Here is a 27577-nt window from a genome sequence, read left to right as displayed (position 1 = left end):
GAAGTATATGGAAGGGTAGATATAGCCAGTATTTGACAGAAGACTATATAAAGGACGAATGTTTATATCAGCAAATGAGAATGTGGTCTAATCTAGCACTGTTTAATGGAACTTTCTGTGATGCTGGAAATGTCTATATCTGCACTGTCTGACATGGTAGACATAGACACATGTGTCTGTTTAACTGTTGAAATGTGGTTAGTATAACTGAAGAACTGAATGTTAAATTTTGTTTCACTTTAATTAATTTAGATAGTTAATAGAAAATAGGGTTATTTTACAATTGCTTGGGAATATAGATAATAGAATTAAATTAATTTGCACAGCAGATCTAGTCTCTAAAACAAAATTGCTTTAGCAGCTTGACTATGGCACAGGTCAGGATTTCTTTCATTCATTCATACATATACTCAACAAATGTTAAGAACTTACTATATAGTATACTTACTGTATATACTATGCTTACTACATTATGCTAGCTGCCAAGGTAAATAAGTTGTCTATTGCTGATTGGGCTCCTAATAAATGAAAACCTTTTTAACATCACAACATGTAAAGCTGACCAATTGAGGTTGGAAGGAGCCAGTGGTTCTATTGCAGTTACAGAACAGGATAGAGGAGCAGGGTGCAGGAAGCCATCAGGGGGCACTGCTTATGGCCAGGGAAAGAGGACAGAGCCAGGAGATCTAAAGATTTTTCGTTTTATATAATCAGTTTGAAGGAATGATATGTGGTCAAAAATTACCAGAAAGAGTTCAAAAGCTGTAACAGACAAGGGCCAAAGCCAAGCAGAAATTATTGCAAGTTTAGCACAGTCAAAAGTACATTCCAGGAAGCTGATGTTTAACCAGATATAATACTGTTCCATGTTAGAGCTGAGTGACAGTGATCCCTGTGGAAAATCCATGTAGCAGGAAGATGCAGGTCGGCAGAGGTATGGACCTGCCACTCATTTTCCTTATGTATTGTCCTGGCTCAATGGTTAGGGAGGATGGAGTGAATTTATAAATTGAGAAGTGGTTCTGCTCGTATGTAGGTGATTCTGAAACTACTCTAGCCTTGAGAATCGCAGCTAGATTCTGCATTTCTATGCAGTATCTACAAAGGACTTTCTTTGGTTTCTTTTTAAAACTGAATCTCTGATCAAAACATTGTAATAACTCTTTCCTGGATTTCAGTGAGAATTTGGAATCCATGAAAGAGATGTGAGAGAATCATCTTTTATTTTGTTCTTTCTAATTTTTGAACTCAAAGATTAGAAAGGACTGTAGTCAAATGTTTGTGAGCTTGGAACCTGATGTAAAGCGATCCCTTGCTCCTAAAGAAGAAAGAAAGTGAAATGGAATAATAATAAATGCCATCTAGTTGTGTTGCTTTATAGGCTTAAATTGACACTTGATTAATTCTTTTCAGAAAGTATGTAACTGTTTTCAAAAATTCTATGAACTCTCAGCTTTGTGGAATAATAGAAAGTAGAGTGTCCTTTTATACTTGCCTATAATATTCAAGCCAGTTATTTTCTGAATGACACAGTGGGATGCATAGAAAGCAGACTTACAGCTAATCAATAGCATTATTTTATTAAAAAATTTTTATGATGAAGGTTCAGAATTCTCCCTTTTAGGAATCTTGAGAAAAATGACTTCTGAAAGTTTATTTCCATATCTCTTGTTGCTTAACTGTATGTGATGGTTTTGACAACTATAAAGATAGAAAAGGTTTTTTTTTTTTTTTTTTTCACTTGTTTATAGAATTGCTCCCTCTTCCCTGGACAGCTGTTTAGATATATACCTGCACACTCATGCTAAGGAAGGTCCAGAGAGAGGGAAATGCCACTGTCTCTTGGGTTCCTATCAAATAGTACGTCCCAGCTCCTGCAGCCAGGAAGTTCTTTGGGGAAAAACCAGTGGTGCATTTGCACTTTTCTACCTTTGCGCTGGAAGTTCATTTTCTTTTGTCCTGCTTACAGTGATACAGAACAGCTGCTGGCCACATTGGCAAAATATTTGAAGATTGTTATTTGCTTTTCAGCTTCTCCTTCTTAGGTTAAATAAATGGTGTTTCTTTTGTGTTTCTCTTTGGGGCCAATTTTCTTATCATTTTGTTGTTCCTTTAAACTCTTGATTAGTTTCCTCGGGACTCCTTCCAAATCCTTTATAGAGGTTTCTAGTTTGTGGGCCTAACACTGAACCTAATAAGTACTCTTGTAGAGGTTTGACCAGTGGTGAGCCTAAAGAGATAATTGCCCTGTATTTCTTATTGAAAATATCTTTGTATAAATCTTGGTTTTTAAATTATAGCATAACATCATTGGCTTGTATTTAACCTATAGTTTTCATAGGAGCTCAAGTTTTCACGTCATGGACACAGCACCAACACCAGGCCTGCTAAATCTTTATTGGTTCAGAATGGTATTGCTTAGGGAAATTTACACTACTGAATCTTTGTGATTGTATCTATTTGCCAACTCCTACAATATTATTGTCATTAAGAATTTTTATTCAATATTCATTTGTCTGTACCCAGTTTGTATAGGATTAAATTTTTGCATGTCCAATCAGTCATTTATTTCTTCAACATCTGTTTGTTAAACCAGTTTATTTGAGGCACTGTCTGTATTACTGCCATGCAAACTATTAATGTATTGACAAATACTGGAATCACACTACAACCTTATTTCAGCCCAAAGCAAGGTGCATTAGCCCCATTTCAGGAAACTGCAGTTAGTGAACTATGGAAAACATCTCATTAGAAGACAAGTCTTCAAAAATATTATTAGAGTGGAGTTCTGGTATAGTACCAGCAATGAACTGAGCCTGCCAAAGCTGGTTTGAATATTAGCTCCAGGGTGAAGGAAGGTGAAATAAGAGTTATTGTTTCTTGGGTAACACCATTTAAGAAGCTTTATGATGGAAATCAGCCTTCTAATGTCCACTTATTGGCTAAAATCTGAACCTCACTTTTCTTCCCTGGCATTCTGCTAACTATGGGTGTTCCCATGCTGACTTAGTCCTTGGTGTTCTATTCTCTCTGTTGTTTTCTTTGGTGATACGATTCTGTACCACAATTTTAACTCTTTTTCTGTGTACTTATGTTTATACTTTCTCTCTCCAAGTCCCAGTTCTGTGTCATCAGCTAACCTAAATACAATGTGTTTTATCCCAAACTAGTACATTTCATTCGTTCAAATTGTTGACAGTTGTGATAGTTGCATTTTCATAGCTGACACACACATTATTCACCTTAAACCTTATTTACTTTTAAAAATCTGTTGCCCTATTATTCTGTTATATTCTAATAATGACCTGCCTTAGTGTCCTTCTTCGTTAATTCATATTGCCCATTAGGGACAGACTGCATTGTATTATATAACCCTGATCTTAAACCTCCAGTAGTTCCCCATCATCTTCAGGAGAAAGTCCAAACTTTTCAGACCACATGAACCTGTGAACAAAACAATTAGAATATTAAACACAATTATTCTAGAACCTTGCTTTTGCCATTGCTTCAGTCATCCAATCAATTCTGTCAAACTATAGTCTTTATCAGGTAAACAAACATAGCTCAGGTGTAGTGGGTTAAAGAATTAGAGTGATGCAGGTGTAGACATTGTAGGACTTGATGAAATCACCATGCATTTTATTGTGGTAGAAACTTCTGCCTTCATGGAAACTTGAGATTTTTAGAAACTCCTAAAAGTTAGCATCTTTGAAAGTTGGGACAAGGTAAATAGGTTACCCAGAGTTAAGATCTAAACCGGAAGAAACTGACTCAGGAATAAGATGACTGGACAGAAGAAATTTTAAGCACGTTTTTCATGAAGACCTAGAGCAAACAACACACGTGGATAGGAAATGATACTCCATGAGGAAGAACGAGAAACCCAGCCAAGACTTTGATGGTTGGAGAGAGAGGGAGGCAGAGTGAAGAAGAGATTCATAGAAGGGGAAAAAAAGTGAAATCTCTAGGCTGACTGTTAAGGTCTTACAAGCTAGTATTTACATAGGATCTTGGCATCTGATAATTTACCCCTTCCTACCACTCTTCCAAGTTTGTTTGAATAAGCCAGTATTCTGGGGACATGATTCTATTCTGAATTTAGAACTTTTCCTCTAGGAGGAGGTTTTTATGCATATGATAAGTAAAATATTTATTCAGAGATATGGCTCATCTATGCCATATGTGTGAAATACAGAAGATGGCAAAGAAGAGGCAAAGTATGGGATTATCTGCTTCTTACCACTTCAGTCATCAGTTTCTTTTCTTAAGTAATATGCCAGGAAACAGTTTCACATTTATGTGGATATCATGGTGTCCCTAGCTTGAGCCTAAGCTAGCCCTATCACCCAAATGCCCATATGTTTGGGCGTGTCTTTGACACTGGTGAAACTGACCTGCCAGAAGACAATTCATAAGAGAGACTAGATAGCATTTCTGGGGAGAGAACTCCTTCATGGGGTGGACAAAGGTAGACAAAGTTGAACTAGTAACAAAACTTTAAAATTGTGAGTGATACTTCTGAGAATATCATTGTGCCCATCACTTGATTCATCTACTGGCCATTACACCTTAAAATACTCTGTGACTCTTAAAGAGAGATAGCCTGGAAAGAACTGTAGAGAAAAACTAAGAGCTTCTCACTAAAGTCTTGGAAGTCTTTTGGAGCAGTACTGCTTCAGTATTTGTGTGAAAAAGTATGTCCCTGAATCAGGGAATGAGATATATCCAGCCAGTCATCCACTTTTCATGCAACACAGAGTAACTTCTACATATTATGAATTTCGGAGAACCCTAAGCAGCTTTAGGTCTTTGGGGACTCTGATTCACTGGCAAGAAAGCAACAGCAGATTGTGGTATCCGTAAGACATGGGCACAATGTTTGGCAAAGGCAGCAGTATCCAGCAAGTTACAGTGGTAAATTTGTGATATGTCAGCTGGAGGCAGCTGCTAAATACATTTAGACACCATTGAAGACCTCAGAGGCTAAGTTTCAGACATCATGGATGTGGGGGATATCAAGTGCAGGAAAAGACAACAAAATGTTAGGTATCATATATATACATGGTAGCTGGCCGTGCTTATTCAAGAGCATACACGAGATAACACTTGGAGATCCATAAATATTTGTGAAGGGCTTTGTAGGAAATTAGAGATACTGCATTTTAATAGGTAAGGCCAGGAGGTAAGAATCAGTAAGTTTCTTGGGCTTAGAGGAAGGCTTTTTTCTTTCTTCCTTTTTTTTGGTTGTTAAAGACATCTTGAAATGGAACAATGATATTTGACATTTTTAAGAAAGATACAAGGTATGTTTTAGAAATTATACATATATATGTTGTTTTTATAAGATTAAGGGAATAATTATGCCTGTCATTAAGGGAATGATAATTACTAATGCCTAAGCATTAGTCTACTATCTACTAAATGAGATTACATGTGGGAGGCAATATGTATATGAAACCCTTTTATACTATGACTGGAATTTAGAAGTTTGCAAACATTTCTAATCTCCTTTCAATCAGGAAGATGCTTATAATTCAGGGAAGGATAAGGATAGAACATTAGATAGGCTTGGAAAAGAATAGCAGTTCAAGCCTGAATGTACATCAGGTTCACCTGTGGAGATTTTTAAAATACAGAAATACCTGGGAAGATCCCAGATCTCTGAATCAGGATCTCTGGTTGTAGGACTCAGATACTTTTTTTTTTTTTTTGAGACGGAGTTTCGCTCTTGTTACCCAGGCTGGAGTGCAATGGCGCGATCTCGGCTCACCGCAACCTCTGCCCCCTGGGTTCAGGCAATTCTCCTACCTCAGCCTCCTGAGTAGCTGGGATTACAGGCACGTGCCACCATGCCCAGCTACTTTTTTTTTTTTTTTTTGTATTTTTAGTAGAGACGGGGTTTCACCATGTTGACCAGGATGGTCTCGATCTCTCGACCTCATGATCCAACCGCCTCGGCCTCCCAAAGTGCTGGGATTACAGGCTTGAGCCACTGCGCCCGGCCTCAGATACTTTTTAAACAGTTTTCAAATGATTCTCACGAGCAGACAAGTTTTTGAATCAGTGATGTGGAAGATGGAGAAAGTACTAGTTTTCTCCTTTATGAAACTAAAAGCCAAAGGACTATCTTTTCTTTCTTTAGAGATACACAGTGGTCAAATTGAAAGAGTACAGGGATCTAGTCCTGGACTTTACTAATGAGGAGGGTCACTTAATCTCTTTCTTACCAGTTTCCCAGCTGTCTAATGGAGGCTGTGATACTTTCTGTACAGAACTATTGTATTAGCAGAAGGGATACATCTATACCATAAGAGCTGACCTGTAGTACCCGTAGTAGGTGGACAATCCATGTTACTTCTTACTGTTCCTTTTCCCCTTTCTCTAGAAAACAGTTGTTGTTTTTTTTTTCCAAAACAAGTGCTTAAGCACCCCAGGTTTACCCTGGACTTTAGCTTTCCATCTATGTATGTTTGACCATGTGCCTATCTTGCTATATATTCAAGATGAAGCTTTTGGAGTTCATAGTAAAATGGAAGAGACAAACAGCAAACCAATTATATTGTTATTCATTTCAGTTGCGATTTTGTTAAATGTCACAAATGTAAACAGCATGTTATGAGGATATCCAATAAGATTTTCTAACCTAATTTACAATGTATGTTAGTCTTCTGCTTTAGCTATCCTTTTTTGATATTGATGTATTGACATAATTTTTTTCCTCCAATGTTAATGTAGAAAGTCTTACTGTAGGGAATAAAAATCCCTCATCTACAAGTATAAATGAACAGATGCATACTATATTTTGCCTGTGGGTTATATTATATATTTGCATGCTACTTACTGTTATGGGTAAATATGTGTACCCTTAATGGCAAGTTTTTTTGAATGCCCCTTTTTCGTGTATTTTAATAAAAAATCTAGGGCTTAAATTTTATTTAAGCTGTTTGATTAAAGACAAAAACACTAGCTCTCATTCTATTCTAACTTGGCTGAAGTGACAATGAGGAAGCATCCAGAGTGAGCTCTATTTGACAATACTAAAAAGAGAAATATCTCTTACCATGTTTTTAAAAACAACTTTCAATTAAATTTCATTTGGGATTAGGGCCTGTCTTAGTTATATACTTTAGAAAATTAAGATTTGTAACAAAAGAATCTTAATGTTTTAATACCATTAGCCAGAAACCATTATCTATTTTTATTGCAATTGTGTAAAATTCAGTGTTCCTTTTCAAATGGTATGAGACTTTTCTCTCCTAACCTTCTGGTGTTGGCAGTCATGTTTGGTTAGGTGGAAAAATATTTATTCAGTTAAAGATTATATTAGTCTCTTTGGCTTCTCACTTTTATAAGTAATTTAGGCCTTCAGGCATTTGTGTCTATAAGAAGTTTTGAAGAAATGTCTTAACTGCATAGTATAGGTGCCCATGTTGAAAGATTATCTTAAAATTGTCGTAAAAATAGATGAATAAATGGTTCATGGAAGTCACTTTTTAAAATTTATCAGCCATTATGTATCCATGTAAAAAACAAAAGGCCATTTTTCTCAGTTCACATTATACATGACATAAAATAAATATAAAAGTGAACCTTTGAGACAATATTATAAAAATTAGCACATTCAAACCATTAAAATTTTAAAGCATTGCTAAAACATTAAACCTTTTAGATATGTTCTCAACTAAATATTATTATCCCTATTTTATAGCCAGTGTTACGGACATCCAAGGACAATGTCAATTTTGTTAATAAATGGTGCATCAAATAAGTGCGTGGTAAAAAAATGAAAAGTTGATACATTTATGTTTTTCTTGTTATGTAAAGTCTGTTTGTAATAAAAGGAGTTCTGTACATAGGGCAATAGATTTTTGCACAATGAATTCATAATGGTTTCCCAGATGTTCGTATTTAACTAGCAACCATTATGAAAGGGATAAAGCTTGCAAAGGTTATCTTCCTGATTAACAGCTTTCACCATTCCTAGCTAGGTGATTTTATAGTCTGCCAGGGAAATTAACCATGTCACTTCCAGATCATAGCTATTATAATTTGATGGAATATAATTCCACACAGTTCTATCATATTTTGAAATGAAAACTAGATATGACTTAATTTCACTTAATGGTTAGTGTATTGTCATAGACATACTGAATTTCCCAAAATCTGAAGGGAAATGAGCAGTTTGTCAAAGTCAATATATCTAAAGGGAAATGAACAGTTTGTCAAAGTCAGGATATGGTTTTAAATGCTGTGCAAAAATACAGCTGTCAACAGAGATGAAACATATGACCACAAAAGTACTCTCAAAGACTTCATGTCCAATAATTAATTTTTCTTTTTTTATAATGCCATCTAGTATGCCATTGTGTCAAATTTCATTTTCTAAGAAAAACATCTTTTTCAAACATACTGACCCAGCAGTAAAGAGGAAAACACTAAATCAGAAAAATACAACTTCATAGACAGACTGGAAATTTTAGGGACTTCTTTACAGTCTCAGCAATGAAATGTAGCCATGAATGCATGTGCCTTCTTAAGCTTGAGTGGCTTATTATAATCAGACTAAGTTCTCATACCATGTAATTCCATTGTAGTTTATTACTTAAATCCATAAGAATTATAACTGAAAAAGCCTTGCCTAATCAAAATAAAATTTATATATTCACATTATAATAAAGAACAAAAGTTTTAGTTTAAAATCAGCTTTATCTCATTGTCCTGAATGGAAAATAAAGAATTATTATTTTTTCCTCAGTCATGACAAACTTGCTAGAACTCATGAATGTTTCTGTATTCCTCTAATGTCTACATTTTGGTAATTCCTTATCCAACCATTTTTCCTTCTATATCTTCTAATCCTTTGTATTATTTGCTAGGGCTGCCATAAGAAAATGGCACAGATTGGGTAGCTTAAACAACAGAAATTTATTTTCTCACAGTTCTGGAGCTATAAGTCCAAGATCAATATGTCATCAGGTTAGTTTCATCTGATGCTTCTCTCCATGGTTTGCAGATGGCTGCCTTCTCTCTGTGTCCTTACGGTCTTTATTCTGTGCTTGCGCATCCTTGGTGTCTTTGTATCCAAATTTCCCCCTCTCTTAAGGATACCAGTCAAATTGGATTAGGGCCCACCCTAAAGGCTTCATTTTATCCTAATCACCTTTCTAAAGGCTATATCTCCAAATACAGTCACATTCTGAGATACTAGGTGTTAGGGCTCCAATACATAAACTTTAGGGGGACACAGTTTAGTCAATATCACCCTCTATGTTTCACTTCCCACTCTTTCTCCATCCTTTCCTTTTTATTATTTTCTTTCTTTTTTCTTAAACATTTATTGAGCACCTGCTTGTATGCCAGCCATTGGGCTAGAGGCTGAAGATACAATGATGAATGAATGAAATATAGTTTTTTTCCCTTAATGATCTAAGGGAGAAAGCAAGGAAGTAGCTAATTGCATTTCAGAAGGGTAATGTTCTGATCAGAGTGCACATAAGATGCTTAGAAAAAATAGGGCAAGGCCATTGAAACCAGCCTTGAGGAGTTAAGGAAAACTTTTGCTGTAAAAGCAACCTTTTCGACAAATCTTGAATGATCAGTAGCAATTAATCAGGAGAAACATTGAGAGAATGTTGCACAATGAAGAAGCAACATATGCAAGAGCCCACACATGTGAAAGACATGGCATAATTGGACCTTGCAAGTAATTCAGTAAGAGTTTAAGTGAAGCTGTTTTGAAGGTTGAGACAGGAACAGTAAATAGTGGAGAAATACTGAATCAGCATTTGGTACATTTACATAAAAATAATTTTATGCTTGGAAAAATAAGTTATATTAAAATCAAGATAGAAATGACAAACTTAGAAAAAATATTAGGAACTCAGGGTAGAAAGAGTGAGTTTCCTTAATATACAGAGTTCTATAAATCAGTGTGAAAAGGCCAGTTATATAGTAGAAAAATGCACAATGGAATAGAATTGAAAGAAGAAAAAATGTAGCCATTATTTTAAAAAATCAAGTATTGGTGAACATATGCAGAAATGGGAATCCTTGTTGGTGAGAATGTAGAATCGAGAGCCACTATGGAGAACAATATAGAGGTGCCTCTAAAAATTAAAAATATAATTATCATATGATCCAGCAATTCCACTTCTGAGTATTTATCCAAAATAAAACTCTAAGAGGGTTCTTTTGAAGAGATATCAGTCTCTTAAAGAGATATCAGCATTCTCATGTTTATTGCAGCATTTTTCACAATAGCCAAGATATGGAAGAAAATGTGGTCTATACAGGCAACTTAACTTATTCAGTGTTTAAAAAGGAGGAAATCTTACCATGTGCTGCAACGTGGATGAACCCGAAGGACATTATGTTAAGTGAAATAAGCATGCCACAAAAGGACATACACTACACGATTCCACTTATATGAAGTATCCAAAATAGTCAAACACAAGAAAACAGAGTAGAATTGTGATTGCCAATGGTTGGGGAGAGGAAAAAATGGAGGTTACTGTTCAGTGTGTATAAAACCTTTATCATGCAAGATGCATAAGTTCTACAGATTAGCTGTTCAACATTGTGCCTATAGTTAACGATATTGTATTGTATATTTAAACTTTTTTTTTTTTTTCTTGAGATGGAGTCTCGCTCTGTCACCCAGGCTGGAGTGCAGTGGTGTGAGGTTGTGGTGTGCAGCTCACTGCAACCTCCACTTCCTGGGTTCAAGTGATTCTTCCGCCTCAGCCTCCTGAGTAGCTAGGACAATAGGTGCATGCCACCATGCCCGGCTAATTTTTTGTGGTTTTAGTAGAGATGGGGTTTCACTGTGTTAGCCAGGACAGTCTTGATCTCCTGACCTCATGATCTGCCCGTATTAGCCTCCCAAAGTTTGGGGTTACAGGTGTGTTAAGAGGTGATATGTTTTGGCTGTATGTCCCCACCCAAATCTCATTTCAAATTGTAATCCTCATAATCCCCATGTGTCAAGGGAGGGACCTAGTGGGAGGTGATTGGATGATGGGGGTGGTTTCCGCCATGCTGTTCTCATGATAGTGAGTGAGTTCTTGTGAGATCTGATGGTTTTATAAGGGGCTTGTTGCCCTTTCTCTCTCTCTCTCTCTGTCTGTCTCTGTCTCTCTCTCTCTCTCTCTCTCTCTCTCTCTCTCTCTCTCTCTCTGTCTGTCTTTCTCATGTGCCATCATGTCAGACATGCTTACTTTCCCTTCTGCCATGACTGAAAGTCTCCTGAGGCCTCCCCAGCCATGTGAAACTGTGAGTCAATTAAACCTCTTTTATTTTCAAATTACCCAGTTTGGGGCAGTTGTTTATTGCACTATGAAAACAGACCAATATAAGACAGTAACTCTCATGTTAAATGTTCTTACCATAAAAAATAAATTGAAGGTGTTATGTATAGAACGTTCTATCTGAAAAAAAATGCAGGTAGTTTTTAAACATGAAAAAAATGTTGAACTTCACTTAAAATCAATGTAGAACAACACTACAAGATGCCTTTTCACCTTTGGTGTTGGCATATATTAAACATTTAATGATAGTGTATTATAAAGGCAAAGAAAAACAGACACCTACATTGCTGGTGGGAGTATTAACTGTTACAATCTCCACAGAGTGAAATTTGGCAATATCCCTCAAGATTATAAATGTACGATCCCAGCAATATAATTTCTAGGAAATATTCATATATGCATGAAATGGTGTTTATACAAGTTTTCATTACAGTACTCTTTGTAGTGACAAAAGTTTGACATCTAATAGTAAATAATATGCATTTAGTATTTCATGGGAGGTATAGTGATATCTGCAAGTTTTTCAGAAATTAATAAAAAATTACAATGGATTGACAGAGTGATGAAGTGATGATTAGATATATGATAAGGCAATTAGTACTAAAATATTATTTAGAAACTGGTTGTTGTCTGAGTGTTTAATATAAAATTCAACTTTTATATACATTTGAAAACTATTATAATAAAATGTTGGGGGAAAAGATTGCTAATAATCTTAAAGTCTTACCACAGGGATATGGTTTACTTAGTGATAGTGCATTCATATTATGGAACATGACAGCTGTTTTAAAAAAGAATGAGACAGATGTTTATGTCCCAATAGGGAAGGCTTTGAAAGACATACTATGAAGGGAAATAAAGATGACAAAGACTGTGTAGTATGTATGCCACCCTTTGTATATAATAACTCTGAAAAGATGTACAAAAAATTGGGAAAAAAATATAGGCTCTGGTAGGAGAACAACTTCTGGAGGAAGAAGTGGAGGGGAGGTATTTTTTTTTTCTAGATTTTTGAATTTTGAATCATGTGCATTTACTGTCCACTCAGGGGTAAAGTTTAAAAACATAACATTTATTGGGCCAGATACTTTTGATGTCTTGCTTTACGTAATTTTCACTGTCAGCCTGCAGGGTAGTTATTATTATTACCATTTGCACTTGAGAAAAGGAGGGGTTCTGAGAAGCTTAATAATTTATTCAACACCATACAACTAATAAAGGAGAAAGGCATATTTGAGACATAGATGTATCTTTGTGCAGCCAGTAAAGAGAGGAGGGCTGCATTCCAGACAGAGGAGTCAGCCTAAAGGCACAAAGGTGGGAGAGTGAAGTGCTCATGGGGCAACTGTGAGCAGTACAGAGTAGTTGGAGTGTAGGATGCATTGTGGAGAATAATGGGAGAGAAGGTAGATGAAAACTACAGGCCAGAGTGTAAAGGAAACTTAGACACTACATTATAAAATGTATACTCTGTCTTACTGATACTTAGAAGCTATGGGTGATGTTAAATAAAGTTTTTAAAACTTACTTTTTGATCCTGTATTGTGAAGGATAGGCAGGCATATCCAATGACAAGTTTGGGCAGCTGTCTTAATGGGGAGCATGTATTACCTATGTTGAGTTGTGAGTATCTGTGAAATAATGAATAGGAAATATTTTATGAACTGCGAAGCACTTTTTACTATAAATTACATTTTATATACACCTATGAAGAAGATCCTACTTTTCTGTAATAGAACTACACATGGATAATTTAGTCTAGAAAGAATTGTGTCAAAAGAGGACTTATTTCTAATGTAAAATGGTGCGAACAGACCGTTTCTTATTGTTTTTCTCTAACTCACATCTTTCTTTTAAAAAGAAAGTAATACAAATAGTTGGCACTATTGCTGGATATCTAGGTATCAGAATTTTCTCAACTTCTTTGTTGTAATATTTAATATACATACATGCTATTTACTAGCAAAATTTCCCTTGCATTTTAATGCATGCTATAACACTCACTTGAATTCATTTAAATATAATATTACTGATTTACATGCAAGGATGATTTTACATTGTTATTTATAAAAGTAAAAAATTGGAAACAACTTAAATATTCACAATAGCAGTTTGTTTAAATAAATTATTGTGCATTTATATTATGGGATGTTATGGAGGCATCAAAAACAGGATTTCAAAGAGTTTTTAATGGCAAATAAAAAAATAGAAAACAAAATTATATCTACAGCATGACCATTGCTTTGTTAAGAACATCAGTGACTTCCAGGTTGTTAAATCCAACTATTAATCCTTAGCTATCTTTGTACTTGACCTACCTGGAGCATTTGAGTGTAGATCACGATCACTCCCACCTTCTTTAAATATTGTCTTCATTTGGCTTCTGGGCCAGCACTCCCTCTTGAATTCTTCTTTCTTCTCTTGGTCTCCTCATTCCCACTCATCTTCTTTAGACCTGTAAATGTTGGCATAACCAAGGACTCAATCCAGTTTTCTCTACTTTTCCCCATCTATGCCTTCCTCATCCAGTTTCAGGACATACATCTTCAGCTTGGGTATCGCCCTTGAATTCTACTCAGGAATTCTACCTGCTTGTCAAGTAAGTGCACCATACTGAACTTATGCAAGATAAACTTCTGATTCTTTCCTTTACAAACATTCTTTCAGTGGTCTTCACTGCTTCAGAGAATGGCAAGTCTGTCTGACTCCAGTTGCTCAGGCCAAAAATCATGCCATTATCCTGGGCTCTTCTCTTTGACATCTCACTTTTGGTTACCCAGGAAGTGAGAGAGCCACTGCAATCAACACTCTCCTGAGAAATGAAAGACTGAGTTTCTCAGTGCAGCTGTAGAAGTTTTGGAACTTAACAATGGTTGGCTTCATAATGAGGGAAGCAGATAATCCCCCATTGAATTCAAATTTTAAAATAGATTTTCTCCCTCGTTCTAATCTATATTCTTATGTCTCCCATTGTTGTATTTCAAAACTTCAGGGGTTTTTTTTGTTTGTTTGTTTGTTTTCATTTCTAAAATGGCCATAACAATTGCCTGGACCTCATATTGTCTTCTTATGTGAATCAAATTTTTAAAGGTATGTAAGGTGCTGATTAATATATTAATATTTTATATTATAAAATAAAGAACATAAAGGCTTATGTAAACTTATAAAATATTAATTATTTAAATGTTACTTTATTTTATCTCTGGTGATACAAATATATCCTTTTTATAATAGAGATACTTATATAAATTGATCACTACTGAGTTAAGCATTTTAGAGATAGGAGAAGTTTAGCAAAACCTTTGTTCTGAAGCTCCTTGTGATGTGAGTCACTGGAGTATTTAATGGAAACTATTAAAAAATTTCTTGCTAGTCTGAATAATTGTAAAAAATTATATGTTTTAGTTTTTTGTCTATTTTCTTCCCAGTTTATATCAGGGTGGTTAGAATTATCTGCCTCAATTTTTTTCTTTAAATGTTTTAAAATGCGGAGTCCTCTCCACATTTACACAATGCAGTTGCATATTATCCCAAGTGCACATTCAAGTTATATATACATCGTGCTGCTCTATTGGGGAAAATATGATACTTCATCTAAAAGCCTAACATAAATTTGACATACTTTCATGAAATGCGAAATGGTTGAGACTTCTAATCCTAAATAATTTTCTAAATGTTCATTTATATTAAAAGCCTCAGTAGGCATATGTACTCCAAATGTTAATATCCTAGGGGATTACTTACAATGGTCATTTAGACATAGCTACAAAGTAGACTATGAAAAATTTATTAGAGTTGGAATGGGGCTTGATAAGTCATCTTGGCAGAAACAGCCCTATAGTGTTCCAGGCAGATGAATATCGCCCTTATTGCTTTTAAAGATATTTGAGGAAGAAAGGTTATATGACCAATTGGTATCTTATTTTAGTATTTAATAATCATAGCTGTGAGAAAATCTTTCCTTAATCTTTCTTTATAGGTGTTACTATTTAAGCCTTCCTTCTCCCCCTCCTCCTGCCTACCTTTTTATTATGTGCTTGGTAGAGAACACCTGGCCTATATAATAACTTTTTGCCTTTATTTTTGAGTTGTCTCCTAATCTTTCCTTTTTTATGCTAATGTTATTAAAGATTCCACTCAACCATTTTGTAGCATTTTTAAAAAGGCAATCAGATGCTTTATATATTTTAATCTGAATTCAGAACTGAGATTAGAACTGCCCTTTTTCTTTATTTTCTCCCCTTCCCTCCCCTCCGCTCCCCTCCCTTCTTCTTTCCTCCCCTTCCCTCTCCTCCCCTCCCTTCCCCTTCTCCTTCCCTCTCCTCTCCCTCTCCTCTCCCCTGCCTTTCCTCTCTTCTCTTCTCTCTCTCTCTCTCTCTCTTTTGTTCCCTTAAATCTATCATTCAAATACTTTTTCTAAACCTACCCAGATCTGCCACTATGCTACATGTTGTGAATGCAATGGGGAACAAGATACATGCAGTTCATTTTCAAATCGAATTCACAGACAAGTGCAATTCTCTCTTTCATTTAGGATAATGTGTGTGCGACAGTTGCCTATCTTTGTTTGCCAGTGTCAAAGACCAGCCCATCACAAAATCATAATCATACAATTTTTTAAAAAGTGATTAGTCAATCTGGGTTTTCATTAGTGTCAAAACATTGAACCTCAAAGTTCTACATTTTGTTCAGCATCACTTTACTGTGAGCCAAATAAGAGCCATAGTGGAATTCTGTTCAGGAACGAAGGAGGAGACCTCTACAGGCAATTGTAGAAGGGGTTTATGAACCAGCCCCACTCCCTCCAAAAAAGTGAATGTCTTGCCAAAGGAAAAGTAGTCATTCCAAAATGATTGTATTCCAGGACCCAGGGGAAAATGTTCAGTGCCTTTGAGAATGGATAGAGAGTGATAGTAAATCAGGAAACTGGCAGTTCTTTTTAGGGATTAAGCTAACAATGGGAATATTTGACATTATTAGTACTAATGTTTCTTTTTTTTATAATTTTTGCATAGTTTTCCTCTGTATAAACAGTGTCTGAAAGGGATATTCCTAACTCAAGTTGAATATTGGGAAAGCAGTAGAGGGGAATTATAGGAAATGGGCCTCCACCAAAAGATAAGGCTGTAGTCTTTTAACTCTTCACCAAACTTTGCCAGACTTTAAAGAAATATTGGCACCGATAATGTTAAATACTCCCATTGTGGGCTGCTGCAGCCACTACCACCATCATTACTAACAACTCACAAGCTACTGATAGGAAAACACTAATAAAGGTCATTAGATTATACCAAATGCTGATGCCAAATTACAACATGCAGCAATAATGCCAGCCACAGGTACTAAACACTCACTATGTGCCAGACACTGTAGCAAGGACTTAAACATACATTATTTCACTGGGTCTGCGCAACATATCCACATGGTAGAAAACTATTAATGTCCCCATCTTACAGATAAGGAAATAAAGTCATGAAAAAATCATGCAATTTTCCTTAGGTTACACAGCTTGTAAGTGGTGGAGTTACTGAAACACAGATTTGTCTGTTTGTATAGAATGTAATCATAACCATGAAACTATTTTTCCTCTTCAGAATCTCTGACCTTTTACCTCACTCATGAACTCTCATTTCAAGTTGTTCATCAATTAGAATTTATTTTTCCCAAGTCTAACACGTACGCAATTGGCACTGAAGACAGGATAAGAGACTTACTAATAAAAGTCTTCAACATAGTGCTTACTTAAACTGTAGAGACCACTCAAGATTAAAATTCAGATTTTCAAAGAATGGTGATTCATTTTGCAGATGCAACTGCTATTAACTGATTAACTCCTCTCACTATTGACTGTTTACCCTATTTTAAGGTTGGAGAAGTATTCAGTTAATCCCACAGTTATCAATTGTAGAGACATTAGATTTACATATAATCATAGCTCAAAATCATGCTTGTGGCTGTAATAAGTGGTTACATTCTTTTATCAGTAGATTTAGTTTCCTAGTGGCCAGTAATTTTGAACTCTCAATGTGTGCTGTGATTGAAATTAAATATTCATTATGATCTTTTGAAGTTTACGTTGAAAAGTACTTCAAAAACCATCAGTACATCAAATTATAATGTATTGCATCTCTTTTTAAAAGTCTGATAGCGGTAATCCTTTGTGAATTTTGCTCTTTACAGTTCTTTCATCAGTGCAGATGTTGGCAATTCACATGGGACATCTAAAAAATGCCTTCTCATAAAAGCTGTGGAAGAAAGTGAGCCATAAATCATGCACTTTAAATATGGGAAGAGTATCTTGCTATGGCTAGTATAGTTGCTCAAGAACAAATGATTGCGAAAGGAATGGTTTAATGCTTTATTAGCATTACCCTATGATAGCACTTTCTTACTGATTTGTTTGCAGCTGATTGAACTCTTTCTTTTAGGAGTATCATTTAGGATTACTGTTTCGTATTTTTCAATAGCTTTTTTAATTACTAGGAAAAATATTCAAAGAAAATTATTATATTCATTGTGTGTATGCACGTATGTGTGCGTGTGTGTGTCTTTGGGACAGGCGTGCCCTCAGATGGCACATTCACATTTATTACATTTCGTATTTCATCTCTCATAGCTCTTGGACTTGACTGATGGTTAACAGTAAACATGTGTAATTATTCTTTCATGCAACTTGGCCATTGGCAGGATTTTCATAGCATTAATTTAACTGCTGAGGCTGCAAGTCAAGATTCATCAGTTTTATTAGGATGCTGAACCTTAAAAGCTTATGGTTGATAATGTTATTGACTCTGCATTTCCTCTGTAGTGAAGGGAAAACTGGAAGTGCAGCACTTTTTAATATAGTTCACGTATAGGTGGCTATGAGCTGGAAATTCTGTCAGAGCTCAGTTAAGTGACCAACCCTGTTACCTCAACTCTGCCACTTCAGTGGTTGAGCATTTCAGTTGCTTCAGAATGCTTTAGGCTTTCATTTTGAAAACAAACTTTCAGACTTGCTTTGGTTTTTGACTTTTTGTTTTTTTTAAATACCCCTCTACAGTTTCTAGACATGAGTGGCATGAAATTTTGTCCATGTTTTTATTATGAAAATGTTTCAAATACAGAGAAGTTGAAAAACAGTTGGAAAAAAGGCATCTTTTGCCTTAATGTTCAATTGTTACCATTGTTTCTGACTTATTTTCTCTTCATATATATATATATATATATATATAAATGGATTTTATTTATTTTTAATTTTTTTATATTTGCTCATTTGTTTTATTTTTCCTGAATCACTTGAAAGTAAGTTGCTAAGCTGTAGGTATTATGACATTTTATTCCTTAGTACTTCAGCATGCATCACCTAAAAATAAGGATATACTGTTCTACAATCAAAATACATTATTACATCTAAGAGGTAATGATAAATGCACACTGTCATCTAACATAAAGTCTGTATTTTAATTTTCTCAGTTGCCTTGAAAATTATCTTACAGTTTTAATTTTCTTTTTAATTCAGGATCCAATTAAAATCCACTCATTGTATTAGGTTGTTACATCTTTTTAGTTTAATCTAAAGTTTCCTTCCACAATTTCTTCCTGGCTCTACTTTTTTTTGTTCTTTGTGACCTTGACTTTTTTTTTTTTTTTTTTTTTTTGAGTGGGAGTTTTGTTCTTGTTACCCAGGCTGGAGTGCAATGGTGTGATCTCGGCTCACCGCAACCTCTGCCTCCTGGGTTCAGGCAATTCTCCTGCCTCAGCCTCCTGAGTAGCTGGGATTACAGGCACACACCACCGTGCCCAGCTAATTTTTTGTATTTTTAGTAGAGACAGGGTTTCACTGTGTTGACCAGGATGGTCTCGATCTCTTGACCTCCCGCCTCTGCCTCCCAAAGTGCTGGGATTACAGGCTTGAGCCTCTGCGCCCGGCCGTGAGCTTGACGTTTTTGAAGAGTTCAGGTAAGTAGACTATGTGACGGTCTGGATTTGTCTCACTGTTTCCTTATTAAATTCAGGTTAAATCAGTGGTTCTCACACTTTAGGGCATTTCAGAGCCATCTAGAGATTGTTAAGCATAGATGGCTTGGCCCCACCCCCAGAGTTCCTGGGGTCTGTGTTAAAGCCCATTCTAGTTTGAATTTCTAACAAGTTCACAGGTAATGCCCATGCCACTGTCTCAGGACTACACTGAGAACCACTGAGTTAACATTTTTCACATAGATAACATGTATACTCCTTATTACATTGTATCAAGGACACATGTGGCATCTTGTTTTGCTGCTAGTGACAAGTCTGATCCTTTCGTTGATGTAGAGACTGCTAGATTTCTCCATTGTAAATGTTCATCTTTTTTTCTCTGTTGTAATGAATAAGCTATCTGTGGGGTTTATTATCTGAAATTAATAAATAATCTTCAGGGGAAAGGTGATATAAATTTCTGTTCCTTAACAACCAGGTTTTAACATCCAGTGATGGTCCTTGCCTGAACTAATTGTCATTGTTTCTTAAAAAACATTTTTTGTTATTATTCCTTCTTCTCTCACACCCTCTCCTTTTTTTCTTCCTTGAATCTTCCCTTTTCTCTCCCTCACTTTCTTCCTTTCTCTCTCTCCTGCCCTTTCTCCCTTTCTCCAACACACATGCAGTTTTTCTGTTTCACACACATTCACAAACACACAGAGCGTCTCTGCTACCTCTCTTTCTCTTCTTCTACCTCTCCCTCTTTCCCTCTCTTTACCTCCCAGTGTTATGATTTAGTATGATTGTTATTCTTTTTGAAGCTCCTAGATTCAATTTTTTTAGTTGAGAACTTCTCCTGTGTCCTTCTGAGATGATATCATAACAATTGTTAAGCACTTCCTTGTTTTCTGGCAAAAGTATTCAAAGTATTACCCTGTTCTTTTTCTGCCCTAGATCTGGAATCAACCATTTCTTTTGGTTGGTTTCTTTTAATAGGAATGTTCTTTAAAATCTAGTATCTAGGTTTTCGAAGTTCTTGTTGCTAATTGGAATGTCTTTTCTACTAAGACAGACCATAGATGTAATTTTGTAAGAGGCAAATGAGATCATGCTGACAAACTCCAGTTCAAATGTAACACCACAGGTTTCTTCATCACCTCCCCCATATCCTTTTGGCATCCACATTTGTCTACAGTGAGAACCCTGATACTTAAATAACATACACACACACACATGCACGCTCTCTCTCTCTTCTTTGTCTCTGTCTAATTTGCTGTAATGCATACAAAACAGATTCAGAATTACAGCAGTAATACTTCAACCAACAATAACAAAACTACTGAGAAAATTAGATTTTCATACAATTATTGTCCTTCAAATTTAGTAGAGTGTATACAGTCTGAGTGCTGTATTCAAGAGTTCCTTTATCATTTTTGTTTGTGTTAACAACTTGATATACAGTGTATTACAATTGTTTCTTTTTATTCCCTTTTGGGCTTTGCTTTTTCCAACTATTTTAATTTTTGAAAATGTAAAATATTTCCATAGTCAAAGTTAAAACTACATAAAAATGGAAAAGTTTTCATTCTATTTGTATTTACTAGTTTCAGGTTTATTTTCCTGTGTTTCTTTTTGATAGAAGTAAACAAAAATATAAACATTTACCCCTATTTATTATACAAAAGAGGCATATTATTCAGTATACACTCTTTGGCACCTTTAAAAAAATCTAATATTACATCCTGGGAATCACTCTAATATCAACTTGTAAAGATCTTCCTTCTTCTTTCTCACAGCTACATATAACTCATTGTGGATGCACTGTAGGTAATTTAACCAGTCTCCTAGGGATGGACATTTAGATTGTTTCCAAAGTTTTGCAGTTACAAGTAATGTAAGTAGCTTAGTTGTCTTGATTCATGATCTCTCATGAATTTGAAATAAAGCTATGGGCCAGTTTTCATAAGCTTTAGTTGGGGCTGGAAACTCTACTTCCTAGCTTACTTACGTGGTTGCTGGCAGGCTTTGTTTTCTTGCTGCTTAGACTTCTGCATAGGCTACCTGAGTATCATCAAGACAGGGCAGTTGGATTCCCTCTCCAAGGGCAGCTTTCTGACATGGTAGCTATCTCCCTCTAGAATATGATGAGAGAGAAAGCATATTCATCTACATATCCCCACATCCAAGGTAGAAACCATAGTCATTTTGCAACCTAATATTAGCAGTGACATCCAATCCTGTCTGCTATATTTTATTAAACTAGAAGTGAGTCACCACATCCAGACCGTACTCAAGGGAAGGGGAGGGAATAATCTCCACTTGTTGAAAAGAGAAATGTAAAAAATATATGAACATATCTTGAAAATTACCACATTATCTTATGCAGAGACCTCAAGCTCAAAACATTTGTTGTACATATGATAGCACCTTTGCTAGATGCTGTTACAAATACTCTCTCATTGAAGTCCTAACAACTGTCTTGTACTTGCTCCAGAGTAGAACTACACATCCACTGAATTGCAACTTGGTAGTTCTAATGATGGTTCCAGGTTATAAATCTATTTGTATAATTATATTCAATATTAAAATAAATTTGAGTAGATTGTCTTACATCTCTCTGTTTTTCACTATCTTAACTTTTTGTTTTTTAAATGCTTTGAGGACAGTGATTTTTTTTTTTTTTTTTGAGATGCAGTTTCACTCTGTCACCCAGGCTAGAGTGCAGTGGCGCAATGTCAACTCACTGCAACCTCTGCCTCTCATGTTCAAGTGATTCTCATGCCTCAGCCTCCTGAGTAGCTGGGATTATAGGCATGAACCACCATACCCAGCCAAATTTTGTATTTTTAGTAGAGACAGGGTTTTACCATGTTGGCCAGGCTTGTCGCAAACTCCTGACCTCAAGTGATCCACCCGCCTTAACCTCTCAAAGTGCTGGGATTACAGGTATGAGCCACCACACCTGACCAGGATAATGATTTTAAAAGAAAGCTTGTTTGGGTTAGGAACATGGCTGGTGCTAAATAAAAAAAGATTGGTTACAAGTTGATTGGTGCAGCTGGGTGATGGGCCAGTATGGGGGGACTTACTGAGGTATTTAATCTACTTTTATGTATTTGTTTAAAGTTTTCCTATATGCAAAAGAAAAAAGAAAAACAAAACTTCTCTTGCCCTATATTTTTATTTTTTGTCTTTAAAGATTTATTGTGACAAAAGAATATGTATTTTTGGTCATTGGGAAAAAACAGACCCATTATTCTTCTGAGAACTATCAGGTATTCTGGGTCCTTAGGAAGAACCTCAGGTTCCAAATGAATAGCCCTTCTTCTGTGATAGGATTCCAAAACTTTGTTGTACACAGAATCAACTGTAGAGCGTGATGAAATGTCCCAGCTCCCAATACCAGCTTGTCTTAGTCTGTTTTGTATTGCTATAACATAATACCTGAGGCTGGGTAATTTCTAAAGAAAGGAGATTATTTGGCTCACAATTCTGTTAGCTGAAAGGTCCAGGACTGGTTAGCTGCACTGGTGAGGGCCTCATGCTGTTTCCACTCAAGGTGGAAAGTGAAAGAGGAGCAGGCCTGTGCAAAGGGATCATGTAGAGAGGAAGGATGAGAGACAAAGCAAGAGGTAAACCTAGGAAGCCACCCTCTTTTTAACAACCTGCTCTCTGCTTTTCAGGAAAGAATCTATTCCCGTTCCTCACCTCCCCCAGGAGAACTCACTCAGCCCTACCCCACCTCTGTTAAAAGGCATTAATCTATTCATGAGGGATCTGCCCAAATGACCCAAATGTCTCCTCCTTATACTGCCACATTGGGCATCAAATTTCAACATGAGTTTTGATAGAGACAAACCATATTCAAACCATAGCACAGCCATTATAATTTAGAATATTTGGATAGAATAAAGAAATCTGCTTTTTAAACAAGTACCCCTGGGTGTTTCTGATTCCAATGATACTTGGACCCCAATTTGATATATCTTATTTGGATATGCAGCAAGGGCACTCTTACAAGTAAGGCAGAACAACAGATACAAAGATGAATGTGATGTTTCTATATTATGCTCCATTTCCTCCAGAAACTTGTAAACTAATAGAGGAGACAGACATGCAATAAGTGTTACAATAGGAGTAAACAGAATTGGGCTGTTTTCATATTATTATACCAGGTCACAACAGGGAGTAAAGATCATATGGAGCAAATTTCTTGTCTGGATGAGCAAAATAAGAAGAGCTTTGGAAATATGGAGAAATATATAATTGTTTACTTTTCTAAAGAATCAAATGTTTCAAGCTAGTCTTGGCAAGTGCTGAAAATTATTCATTTTATAGATGATGTCTGATGAGTACCAGGGTTTTAGATTATGGATTAAAGAGGAATCCACATGCTTTGAATACAAAATGTGCAAATGACAAACATAATATGAGAACTAACACATTGCAGTTCAGAAGATCAACTCACTTAAATGTATTGGTAGACCTTAGGGAAGCCCAGGGGTGCAATGGGCAGTCATTATTTTAATTTTACCAATCTGTTCAGGAATACCAACAGAGTGTTTAAGAATCCAGACTATTGAGAATTCAGGTGTTACCATTTGGCCACCTCATTGTTCAAGTAAAATCGATTTTGTGAATAAGATTACATACTACTCTTTGCATTGCTGTGGAGGGCATAGTGTTTGGGGAGAGAACTAACAGTTAATTGAATGTCTAATGAAAAATCCTTTCTTCACAACCAAATTATAAGATATAGGTAATATTACCATTTTAATGATGGGGAAACAGATAATGACTAAGTGATTAAAGATAATGACTTCTACAGCTAATTCATAACTATTGATCATGTAAAATATATCCCCAAATGAACAAATGAGTTTCCTTTTGGTATGGAGTTAATGTTGTTGATATTAACCTTTTCTAATAATAGTCAAGCTAAAGGAAGCTTCTAGTTCATTAGTATCAAAATAATAGCTAACTTATGTTAAGCATTTATGAATTAGTTATGGTGTTTAGTGTGTATATACACACACAGAGATACACACACATACACACATTGAATTTAGGGAAGATATATAATGTATGTATATATACATACATTATATATCTTCCCTAAATTAAAACAATAATCTCATTACATAGATGGCAGTTTATTTAGGATAAGGGAAAGCAAATCCAATTTATGCAATTTGCTAGATCAAGTTACACAACTATTGCATATTTCCTACTACTACATTACTTGTAAGTAATCTCTTAAAGGGGTAAGATCAGAGGAGAAATAAAACAGCCAAGCCAAACTTTTTGGAGAGGATGATTATGTAAAATGAGTCTTTGGATTAAACAGTAATGATTGAAAGTTAGTAGGTTACTAGTTTTGACAGTAAAATGGCAAAAAGCACAATTACTTTTGCATCAACCTAATGTATTTCTATTTTCAGAGAATTGTCGACATTAAATAGCATGATTTGCTTGCCTTAGTTTGTACCTGCAGTTTAAAAGTATCGATTTTGTCTTGAGTGAAATAAAACAAGGATATGAGTTGAAATGCAACTAAAAAATCCAGATGATTAGTGAAACATTCACAACCCCATCATGTGTTCCTAAACAAGAGTCCAAAACTGACTCCAATTTAGTCCAAAATCATTGAAGAGGAAAGTTTACTTCTAGTCTGGAAAATACAAATGCTTCAAATGCAGATGAGTTCATTTAGCTGGAACAAATTATATCTTTTGTCTTAATCTCAGTGTTCTAAATGAGTCATATGGCTCTCCTGAACACCTCCTGTGGAATTAGTGTGGGAGGTTATTTGTCAGTGAAATAATGAATTGGTGACCTCCTGTTCAGACTATACCAGGAACTAAATTATAGCTAAATTATTTGAAAATAGGTCCTTGAGTTTTATGTCTTGTTATTCAGAACTTCTGTTTGGTGCATTGACATAAATGACTGCTTAGTAAATACTGTTAAATTGTATACTAACTAGAAGCAGAGCTTTGCGCTCATTACATCTTTATTAGGTTGACTGTAAAGGCTACTTATGATCATACATTTTTAAAATTCTTTCTCCATGCCTCACCTGCCAATAGGAGAATTTCCAAAAACCTGCATAGCTTATAAGTATATGCAAAAAGTATTGCTTACCCTCTTTTATCTGTTTGACACTTGTCTTTAGACTGCCGTATATCCTTTTTTCTTGATTGCCTATTTCTTAAATGTACTTCCGGGAATTTCAGCTGGATGGTAAGTGGGGCCCATTGCTGTGGCACAGGCATATGAAGACAGATGTGCTGGGTCAGGGCTGGCAGAAGTTGATTACTGAGGTGGTAGACTAGGGAGAAGCACTGAAAATCTTGAGAATTAGCTCAGGCAGCATTCACTTCTGGGGTTCACATGGATATGGTTACTGTGGGGATGGTCCAAAGAAAGCTATTTAGAGAACAGCTGAGAAACCTTCTAATATGGGAGAGGGGAAAAGGAAAGAACGCATCCTGTGCCTCATCCTGCCCCTGCAGAAAACAACAACAACAACAACAAAAAGCCAGATCTGATAAAGCATTCATAATAACAAATATTTTTTTGTAAGAACTTCTAACATATTAGCTGTTACAAACACAGGCCTGAATCTGGGGCAGGTTATCTGTGGGAGCAGGGGGAGAAAGGACTATAGAGAAATGCAGAGAAGCCATTTTCACTAAACTTTGAAACTCACTGGAACTGAGAAATCCTGCTTTAAAACCCTTCTAAGGCCACGCATGGTGGCTCACACCTGTAATCCAAGTCCTTTGGAGGCCAAGGCGGGCGGATCACCTGAGGTCGGGAGTTCAAGACCAGCCTGACCAACACGGTGAAACCCCGTCTTAAAAAACAAAACAACAACAACAACAGAAAACCCTTCTAACAATGTTAAACAAATGGGAAGCTTTACACCCTGAGAGATCAAGACAATCACTACCAGAGAAGTGCCCTGCCTACCTAAGTAAAAAAGGTAGAGAATACTGTGTTGGGCAGAGAGTGGGGAAATGTCTACTGCTACTGTCACACTTTGTGAGCCACAGTGGACTCCTCCATGTGTGTAACACTTTTACTTTTAATCACGTCAGCATTCATCTTCTAAGACTAAGGGCATTCTCCTGCATAAGCACGCTACTGTTGTCAAAGCTGAGAAAAATTAATTTTTCCATAATTTCATCTCATATTTTATCTATAATCAGATTTTCTCACTTCTCTCAAAATGTCTTTCATAGCTGTTTTGTTCCCTCAACCAAGATCTAATCAAAGTTCATGAGTTGTTTTAGTTTGTTCTTTCCAGATCATTTATAGTTTATAATTTTGGAATAAATTTAGACTTAGAAAAAGACTTACAAAGAATTCCTATACATCTTTCACCCAGATTTCTCAGATGTTAACACTTTACTACATTTGTTTATCAATCTCTCTACATATATACACACATTAGTGTTCCTTTTTGAACTGTTCAAGAGTGGTTTGTAGACGTGAAACCTCATATTTTTATATACTCCATTTTCTTAAAACAAGGGCATTCTCATAAATAACTATGTATAGGACAATTATCAAAATCAGGAAATCAACATAAATACAATATTACTACCTAGTATACAGACCTTTTTCAAATTTTGCCAATTGTCTTAGTAATGCCCTTTATAACAACAGAAAAAAATATATTTTCTGTTTCAGGAGCACATGCTACATATAGTTGTTTCTTTTATTTTCTTTAATCTGAAACCATTCTTTGGTCTTTCTTTTTCTTTCATGACCCTGGTATTTAAAAAGTTGAAGAATACCAGACAATTTTAATCCAAAGTGGCCCTTGATTTCCATTTGTCTGATGTTTCCTCATGATTAGATTCAGGCTTTGCATTTTTGAGCCAGATGTCAAATTGTGTCCTTCTCAGTACTTTAGGTTAAGGAGACACATAATGCTGCTGTATCTCATTGCTGGCAATGTTAACTTGGTGATGTTAACTGGTGATGATCACTTGGTCTAGCTGGTTTGTCAGGTTTCTTCATTCTTAGGCTACTGTTTTTTGCCTTTATAATTAATAAGAAATTTGTTGGGAGATACTTTGAAACTATGTAAATATCCTGTTTCTCATCAAACTTTCTCCTACTGGTTTTTAGCATCCACTGGTTTTGTCTCAATCATATCCAGATAAAATTTATGTTCTTTACTAGGACGTTTTGGGTTTTTTTCCTCCTAAATCACTTCACAAACACTTATTTTATAAATTTACTTTACTCAAAGGTTCTTTTTTCACCAAAATTATAGCTAGTTGGCTCAAAAAAAAATTTATGGTATATTCAGAGAC

General features: G+C 35.7%; 1 protein-coding gene and 1 long non-coding RNA gene across 4 annotated transcripts in view; one reads left to right on the top strand and one right to left on the bottom strand.

Annotated features, from left to right (window-relative positions):
- Nucleotides 1-27577, top strand: part of RNLS (renalase, FAD dependent amine oxidase) — a 312278-nt gene that overhangs the window by 63005 nt on the left and 221696 nt on the right. The window lies entirely within an intron of this gene.
- Nucleotides 1458-26737, bottom strand: LOC120362533 (uncharacterized). The gene is made up of 5 exons (XR_005578406.2): nt 25392-26737; nt 21256-21381; nt 13625-13761; nt 12835-12937; nt 1458-3444 (listed from the first exon to the last, which is right to left on the bottom strand). It is a non-coding gene; the product is annotated as an uncharacterized LOC120362533 (long non-coding RNA).

The sequence above is a fragment of the Saimiri boliviensis genome, chromosome 12 (genome assembly GCF_048565385.1).
Source record: "Saimiri boliviensis isolate mSaiBol1 chromosome 12, mSaiBol1.pri, whole genome shotgun sequence".
Lineage (NCBI taxonomy): Eukaryota > Metazoa > Chordata > Mammalia > Primates > Cebidae > Saimiri > Saimiri boliviensis.
Note: the sequence above shows the minus strand (reverse complement) of the source record. Positions and strands in the feature narration are given on the sequence as shown.